General features: G+C 25.9%; 1 long non-coding RNA gene across 1 annotated transcript; it reads left to right on the top strand.

The window, feature by feature from the left end:
• Positions 1-4,516: 4,516 nt before the first annotated feature.
• On the top strand, positions 4,517-5,029 carry LOC107481646 (uncharacterized). The gene is made up of 2 exons (XR_001590621.3): positions 4,517-4,715; positions 4,796-5,029. It is a non-coding gene; the product is annotated as an uncharacterized LOC107481646 (long non-coding RNA).
• The last annotated feature ends 4,332 nt before the right edge of the window (positions 5,030-9,361 follow it).

Raw genomic sequence — 9,361 nt, 5'->3', positions numbered from 1 at the left:
GCTGACCATACCTTCTCTGACACTTCAAATTGCAAGGGAACACATGGTGTCTGGTTCAAGACATGAACAACAGTGCTCAAAGCTTCACCCCAAAAGGATTTTGCCAATCCAGATTGTGATAATAAGCACCTAACTCTTTCAACAAATGTTCTGTTCATCCTTTCAGCCAAGTCATTCAACTGAGGAGTCTTCGGAGAAGTCTTCTGATGTCTTATACCATGCTCTTTACAATAAGCATCAAATGGACCTGAGTACTCACCACCATTGTCAGTACGAATACATTTCAACTTCTTCCCAGTTTCTCTTTCAACAGAAGCTTGAAATTGCTTGAACACATTTAAAACTTGATCTTTGGTTTTTAAAGTGTAAACCCATAATTTTCTAGAATGATCATCAATAAAGGTTACAAAATAGATAGACTTTCCAAGTGTTCTTGTCTTCATTGGCCCATATACATCAGAATGCACCAAGTCAAGTATCTCTGGCTTTCTTGAAGGTGGATGACTCTTAAAAGAAACTCTGTTTTGTTTTTCAGCAAAACAATGGTTGCACTTTTGTAAAGCAACCTTAGAACCAGATAAAAGATTCCTCTTAGATAACATATTCATGCCCTTCTCACTCATATGACATAATCTCTTATGCCATAAATCAGTTTTATCAACAAACTCAACAGCATTAACACTGCAGAGGCGAAGCGGCAGCGGTCTAAACGGCGAATGGTTGCCGCAGTGAGAGAAAAAGTGATGTTGTGTCACGGTGCGGCAATAAGAGGAAACGGAACGTGGTGTAAGAGTGTGTTCAGAAGAAATTATATTGCCTAATTCTAATTACAAATTTAAAAATCTAGTTATTCTTAATTAATTAAAAATTTAATTTTTAAAATTAATTTAATTTTTTAAGTTAATTTAATTTTTTTAACCTGTTATTTACTTTATTTAGTACGAGTGTTGTCTTCTTATTAAATTTTCATCTTATTTTCTTTAATTCTTCAGTTACTTACTGGGCCTGCCCATATTAATAGTTTGAGAAATTATGGGAGCCAATTTGATAACCAACTTTTCAACCAATATTTAATACAATAATAAAAACTCAAATCTCTTAAAGATAAAAATAAAAAATATAAGTAATCAATTATATATGCCGTCCATTTTAAAAAATACGCTTTCAAGTATTTGCACCGTATATATTCATCTATTTTTTCCTCTTCTGTTTCTTCTTCAAATCCACGCTGCACCGTCTATCACCCCACCTCATTCGTCCTCCGACGGAAGCAGCGCATCTTCCGCAGTCGACAACTCACAAGAGAGCGACTGCAGCGATTACGTCACACATGACATTCATTTCTAGATTTTGGTTATTTTTTAATTAATTTTAAATATTTCTTTCTTCTAAATTTTGAAGGTTTCTTTTTATTAAATTTTATTAAATTTTAAATTTTTTAAAATATTTTTTTCAAAAATAATTTTATAATAATAAAAAATTAACCAATATTAAATAATATTTGCTCAAAAAAATATAATTCGTTCTCTAATAATTTGATTGGCACACATTATTACATCAATCAACTTCAACTAATTTTTTTTAAAAATATATATATTTAGACTAATATTGTTAAGCATAATATATTATATGTCATCGCATTTTTTTTTTAAATGAGAAAAAAAAACACTTAAATTTTTTTTGGTGACTACATAAAAATATTATATTAATAAAATATTCCACTTAAGCGTATTTATTAAAGAAAATTAAGAGATACATACTCCTTAATTTTCCCGCTTTGGAAAGCCAAAATCAGTTGTATATTTTAGATTTAAACAATTTAATGTAAGATTTTTCCGGGGTAATATATATTTTAGTGTAAATACTTAGATTTACTTCATTAATAGATTTTAGATCAACACTTTGATTTTAAATAAATATTTATTATTTTAGAAGTCTAAAAATTATGTTGTAAGATAGATTGATTCATTAATTCATTATTCTTAATAAAATTTTTAATATATTTATTGAACAATGTTAAAAATCAAATAGATAAATTTTAGATGAAACACTTTGATTTTAATATATATGTTAAATAAATATATTAAAATTTTATTAAAAATAATGAATATATATATATATATTTGACCTCTAAATAATTTATAATTAAAATATAAAACATCTTAAATATATGTCTATTAGATAGTTTATAAACGTGCAAAATCTCTACTTCCTATATATTAAACTAGATTTTAGATTAAGTTAGATCCACTTAATTTTAATACTCATTAAAGTTAATTTTAATACGCATTAAAGTTAATTTTTAATTAATCTCATGCATGATCAATCCTAACTTTCTGATAAATATCACCCTGTAATGCACTGAATTCGCAGTAAGGAAAAAACAAAAACCTGACTTTCTAGTCGCTACTCATGTTCAAACTTTTGACGGGTCGTACTCATCAATTGGTTATCGATAACAGCATTCGTGAATGCTTGGAGTATTATTTTTGAGAAAAGTCTAGAGTCAATAATTTTGTGTTTTTTGTCAGTATTTAATTATTAAAAAAATAAATAATTTTTTATTATTGAATGTAATTTCACATTATTAAAAATATTATTAATAGTCAATTAATAATTATAAAGTACTAAAATTACTACTTTCTAGCATTATTCTTGTTATTTTTAATTGCAGAACAAATATGCATTGATGTTTTTCAATAAAAATATACGGGAAATTAAAGTATATATTTCTTTCTGAAATTTAGTAAAAAATTTAAAAATATTTATAAATTTTATTTTGTTTAAATTTTGTTTCAAAAATTTTCGATTTATATCAAATATATTCTCAAATTAATTTTTCATGCATTATTATTCGATTAGTCTTAAATTTTATGCAAATTCAGTTGTCAATAATATATTTGATACAAATAAAAAATTTTTGAAATAAAATTAAAACAAAATAAAATTTAAAAATATTTTTAAAATTTTGATCAAATTTAAAGACAAAAAATATATTTTATCAAAAAATATATTATTGCTATCGTTTTCTTAAGGTGAAATATGAAGCATAATATAATTAACATACACTATTATTTTTACGAATAAAATACACGTTACCTTTTGAAGTGAAAAATAATATGTTTGACCTTGGTGTAAATATTTAACTTTATAAAGAAATAAAACAAAATGAGGGTACAAGCAGAAAGTTTTTTTAGTAAAAGAATAAAGAATCCCACCAACCTCTTATACGGCTTGAAAGAAATTAAAGTACCGCCAGTCAAACATCGTATCCACATTAATTTGACTAAACTACAAACTTTTAATTTGTTGTCGTGTGCGTGAAGTTAATTATTAATGGAGTAATTTCCAGTTAAGTTAACGCAAAATTTCTGTATGTCTAGAATTTCAAATCTTAATTAATAACCCTCTACAATGAGTATGTAGTTAATTTCTTTTTAAGGTAAAAGAACAGAAGGGATGAAAAAAAAAGTGTTTGCTTTAAACTTGTATCATAAACAAAATCATAAATTTCTCGTAGCTACTATTTAAACTTAGTATTTAAATTTAGTATTTATATATTTTTTATTTAAAAATATTATTTATATATCAAAATTAATCAAAATTAGTTATTATATATTTTTATATAAATATATGCATAATTTAAGTAGTATATTTTATATTTTAATTGTTCTAACTTTTTTACAGGCATCTTGCAAAAATTTTTAATATTTTTTGTTATTATTTAACCCGTTCAATCACTAAATTAGTTTTAACAAATAAATTTTAATAATTTATATAATCCCACTTAAATTATGCATATATTTATAGGAAAAGTATATGGAACCAACTAATAATCAGCCAAGAATGGAACAACATAATTAATTATAATTAGGTTTATTAATTTATAATTTAATTTGTTTGTTAAATTATTGTTGACCACGTTAGTGTTAGGAGAGAATCACGGAACAGATGCTTTGATCATTCATTAGTTGATTCCATATAATTAATTATGTTTTATTAATGCGTAACACATGAAACATAGAAATTATATCCAAAACCATCCAATTTACAAGAAAAAGAAACATCCGTGTGTCTATTAGTAGCAACATCCGATTAACAATTGGCTGATTCTTGGCTTATATAGAGTTAGTTCCCTAGCATTGTTGATATTTATATTATTCCAACTATTCAACCGTGTCCGTAGCGCGTATTAGTAGTAATATTGAACGTTGAACTCCTTGCTTGTTAGAACTTATTTTTATTAAACTTCAATTGCTTAAATTTCTTCTGAAATTTTCATGACGGTTTTTGCCACGGTTTGGGTGTGACGACTCACATCACCGCGGATATATCCTTGTGCCACAAGCTACATTTTTCACGCAAACTAAATCAGATATTCAATTTGTAAAAATGAGAAATGTAATATGAAAAATAAAATGATAGAAATTTCTATGTAGATTAACATGAATCACTTGGTAATTTCGGTTACTGTGAACAAGGAATTAATGAAGCACCCCCTATAAATAGAGGATTCTCATATTGTTATGCTTCATCGATCATCAACATTCATAACATTCCAAATAATGAGTAGCCAAAACATAAGCATTCAAAAGGTTCTGTGCCCTGTGACAAGGCCACCTCCTACTAATTCAAATCCTCCTCCAAAACCTGTAAAAAAGTTGCCAACTATTCAAGATGCCTTTGCAAGAAGGACCAAATCATAATCCCACTACGTACTAATGCTTTGCTTTATATTCTTATTTATTTCATCAGCATACTAATTTCTTATAGTGTTCGATTTTGTTCGTTACAGATTCAAGTGTGCTTTTGGTGAATGAAGCAGTGCAATTAAGTACGTACCATGAGGAGGATATATATATATGTAGTGGTCTTATTTGTTTATTTTATTTGTTAGTTTGACTCCACTTAATTACATTTGTTAAAATATGTGCTTCTATCTCCAATAGTTGTACTTTAATTTAATGTGTTTCTCATTGTAAAACAAGTGAGATTTATCTTAGTAATAAAATGTGATGATATGCATTTATTTGTGCGGTGTTAAAACTCTAAAGTCTAAACCATACTAAATATAATTGAGGAAATTTTGCCATATGAACGTTAAAACTCTAAAGGGGAACATTAATTGCTTCTCAATCTGTTACGTTATTTAATTTGATCGAGCACTAAAGGAGGAACAGGAACTGCATGAGAAATATACTAATACATTCAATTTTGGGATACGGTAGCGAGCTATAGTAGTGTACTATAGTAGTGTTGTGATTGTTTCGATCCAATGATTAATTTATATGCGTATGTATATAATAGATTGGTAACGCTAGAAAAAAAAATAAAATTTATCTTATTTAATATTTATTAATTATTGTAATAATTTATAAGTATATAATAGATTGGTAACGTTAGAAAATAAAATAAAATATATCTTATTTAATGTTTATTAATTATTATAATAATTTATAAATATTAAATAAGATAAATTCTAATTATTTTTAACTAATTTTTTTTGTTATTAAATATTTACGATAATAAAATATGTGAATCAACAAAATATGTTTTTTTAGAGTATATAGGCCAGAGTATATATAGATGCATATATAACCCAAAAACAGCTCAAGAGACATGATACATACTTCTATTTCTCCAAGTCGACCTCTAGGAGAGACAAAACATAAAATATAAACGGAGAAGAATCTATATACATATATACAAAGTATAAAACAAAATATAGTAATCCCAAAATAATCAACTTCGCTTGTAGAGAAAACTCTAAACACTCACTAAGGTATCTCTCGACCTGTATCTGAAAAGTAACAATATATGTATGAAATAAGAACTGGGGTTCAGTATGATAAATGTGCCAACGTACATAATGTATAAAATTTTGAAAAAGTCAGAGACAATCTTAAAATTTCGACACTCAAATTTAAAACATAGAATTGTAAATTAAACTAGAAATAAGATAAACTATCTAAAATACTCAGCTAATTAAAAATAACAAAATTCAAGAACTCAGTTAATCAAGGACAGAAAATAAATTTTCTGTTTCTAACCAATTTTTCTATTTTACTATATAATAGTCTTAGAGCAGCTGTAATAATTAAGTATGTGATATATAAGAAGGGTCACCTATAGTTAAAAAGTGGACTTTTGCTATTGAACAATTGAGTTCTATTGCACAAAATTCTGATCACAAAATTTTTCTGTCTTTCTTATTACTTCTGCAAATTACTCTTCTGATTTCTATTGATCCGAAATTAAGCCAGTGTCTATGAAAGAAACTGTCAGATTTATAAACTATAGGCGACAATAATTAATACCATGAATGTTTGTGAAATTCACCCTGTTATTGTTATGTTTATCGTTTATACTAACTTAATTAATCGTCCAACAAAAATAAGACAAAGTTGTAGCAGAAAAGTCAGCAACATGTGCCACCAGATCTATTAGGCCCCACTATGTTTTTATACTCCGGCGTGTGGATTCAAAGTTTAACAAACCCATTTGACTGTACTAATATAGAGTTTAATTTCAATTCCTCATAGTTTCTATGTAAATTGAGAGCAATACCACCTTAATCACCACATTATTTAACGTATTAATATTATAGGCCTTGCATTAGTTGCCGACTCAGCGTGGATAAATCTTGTAACGCAAGTAACTCCACAGCTATGGGAATTCAATGTTTTTGTATTATACAATACGAGAGAAATAATGGTAGGAATTTCAATGTAAATTACTTGGTAATTTCAATGTATAATTCATCATCAACGTTATTCACAACAAGACCTAATATATATCCAAATCAAGTTCATATTAAGTGTCAATGCATTTGTAAGGAGTATTTTGTAATATATAAGTGCGTTTCTCATTGTAAAATATCTTAATAAGAAATTGATGTTACTATTGATTCAATAATTTGTTGTTACAAATCAAATTATCTAGTGGAACAACTGGTCTGTTAAGATTTCCTTTTATAACATTGATTCTAGCTATATAGTTATCATCAGTTTTTGGTAGTTATAGTATTAATTAGTTACTTCTGTCAAGATTCTTTAATTAAATTTTCGAAGTTATAATAATAATATCCAATAAATAAATAAATAAATATAAAAAAAAACAGAAGAAGATACTGAGCAATTTTTTAATTTCAGGTTTAGAGAGAATGATTTTATTTTTCAATACAATATACTTGCATTGCAAATAACATTCTCAATTAAGTTGAGTGTTTGACCCCGTGTGTAGGTTAATTAAGGGGCCATGCATAAAAGAAAATTAATTGTCAAAATAATTTTTAAAAAATTAATTACATTAATTTAGTCTTCAAAATATTTAATATTTTAATTGATTCATAAAGGATACAACTATAAATAAAATTAATCATTTTATAAGTTAGATAATAAAATTAATAACATATAACAAAATCATTTTGTGACACATCAAAATAATATCTTTATTTTTCATGTTCTTATTATTTTCGAAATTTGGTCTTATCCAGTTTTATAACCAAATGCAGCCTTTTAGTCTTGTCCCTCTGTTGGGCTTAATTACATAAGAGTAAAGATAAAACTGATATTAATTTCCTGACCTAAAAAAAAACTGATTAATTTTAAATCAAGATTATCCTTTTAGTTTAAGCATATGAATAAATAGAAGAATATAATGAGCTTCAAAATTATTAAATTTATGCTGTATGATCTAAAATAAATAAACAATATATGTGATAAAAAATTAACAGTAAAAAACGTGATAGTTTATACCAATTTTTTTTAGAGTTGATATATCATTAATATGCTTATCAATTCACCATATATATATATCACCATCATATTACCATCAATGAAAATTGCACAAACTTTAAGAGAAGATTATATTGTTCATTATAAAGTTAAATAATACATAGAAAGTGAGAGATCACAGCCTCCTAGCTCTAAATTTTGCACTTCTAGTATTAACCAATGAAACGAACAACAATATAATATGAATTAATTAAATAAAAAATAATGAAATATATATATATCTTTGACCAACAATATAATAATCTCTGCTACTCCTGCTGCCAGAAGTATTATTGTTCCAAAGCAATCTACATATATAGTCCCCACTTCCACATACATATTATATACCTGCTGTAACAAAATGAAGAGCATATCATGATCAGTGTCATGCATAAAAGAAATGACATCAGAGAACATATCAAAAACAAATATCTGTAATAATCACTTTTCACTTAACATTAGTGTGTTTAAGGTAAGCTAACATAGCAAACAAGTAAAAAATAATCATTTTTTTCAGAAGAAAAAAAGAAGACAAAAAATTTTACAGTTAAAATTGGTATTACATATGAAGTATAAATAAACAGGGTTAATGGTTAAATTAATTAGTTCATGAATATGGGCTATGTTTTAAATTCTCTCTTAAAAAATTTTATCAATCAAATTATTCATTCAAAGATTATAAATTAATTATTTTTATCCTTTTATTACACAAATATAATTTTCATCAACAATAATTAATTACATAGAACATTAACCGATAGCATACATGATACTCTAGTATGTTCAATTGAATGCTAATCAAATATATTTAGGAAAATTCATCAATTTAATTAATTTTTTTAATTATATAATAAACTCTAATCCTAATATAACTTTAATGTTCTATGTCATTAATCGAAAAATTATCAATTGAGTGACTGAAAGATAAAAATAATTAATTTATAATATTTAAAAGACTCATTTAATTGATAAAATATTTCAAAAAAAATTTAAATAATTTTACATATATATATACATATTTAATTATATAATGTTACGTTAAAAAATTATTTTTATATTGACAATATAAATGATTATTAAAAAACGAATGTGTAAAATATATTTTATAATGATAATATATTAAAATTAAATTTTTAAAACTAAATGTGTGTCTACACCATTTATACAAAAATAAAATAAAAGAGCAGAACACTGTTATTGCACGGTAGACCTGTTTTGGGAATCAGTTTCGTCCGTTTGGATTCTTAGTCATACGAGGGTTATAGCCCATGTCTTCAATTCCCACTTTATCGTTGTTGTTGTCGTTCTTCTTCTTCTGAGGCTTCGGTTGCTGCGGTTTTTTTGGGTCTTCCAAGTTCATAAACTTGGAAATATTCTGAGGTTTGGTGATGAGATCAGCCATGGAGATTAATTGATATTAATCAATACAATAATAAATGCAACCAATATACACTAATGTGATAAATGAAAATGTTCAATCTGAAATACAAAATTCTTGTTTTGTGTGATCTTGATCAAACTCCACAGAATGGCTATATATAGTAATAGAGAGGAGGGGTTAGGGTTTTTTTTTTTTTTTGCATGCA

The sequence above is a fragment of the Arachis duranensis genome, chromosome 3 (genome assembly GCF_000817695.3).
Source record: "Arachis duranensis cultivar V14167 chromosome 3, aradu.V14167.gnm2.J7QH, whole genome shotgun sequence".
Classification (NCBI taxonomy): Eukaryota; Viridiplantae; Streptophyta; class Magnoliopsida; order Fabales; family Fabaceae; genus Arachis; species Arachis duranensis.
Note: the sequence above shows the minus strand (reverse complement) of the source record. Positions and strands in the feature narration are given on the sequence as shown.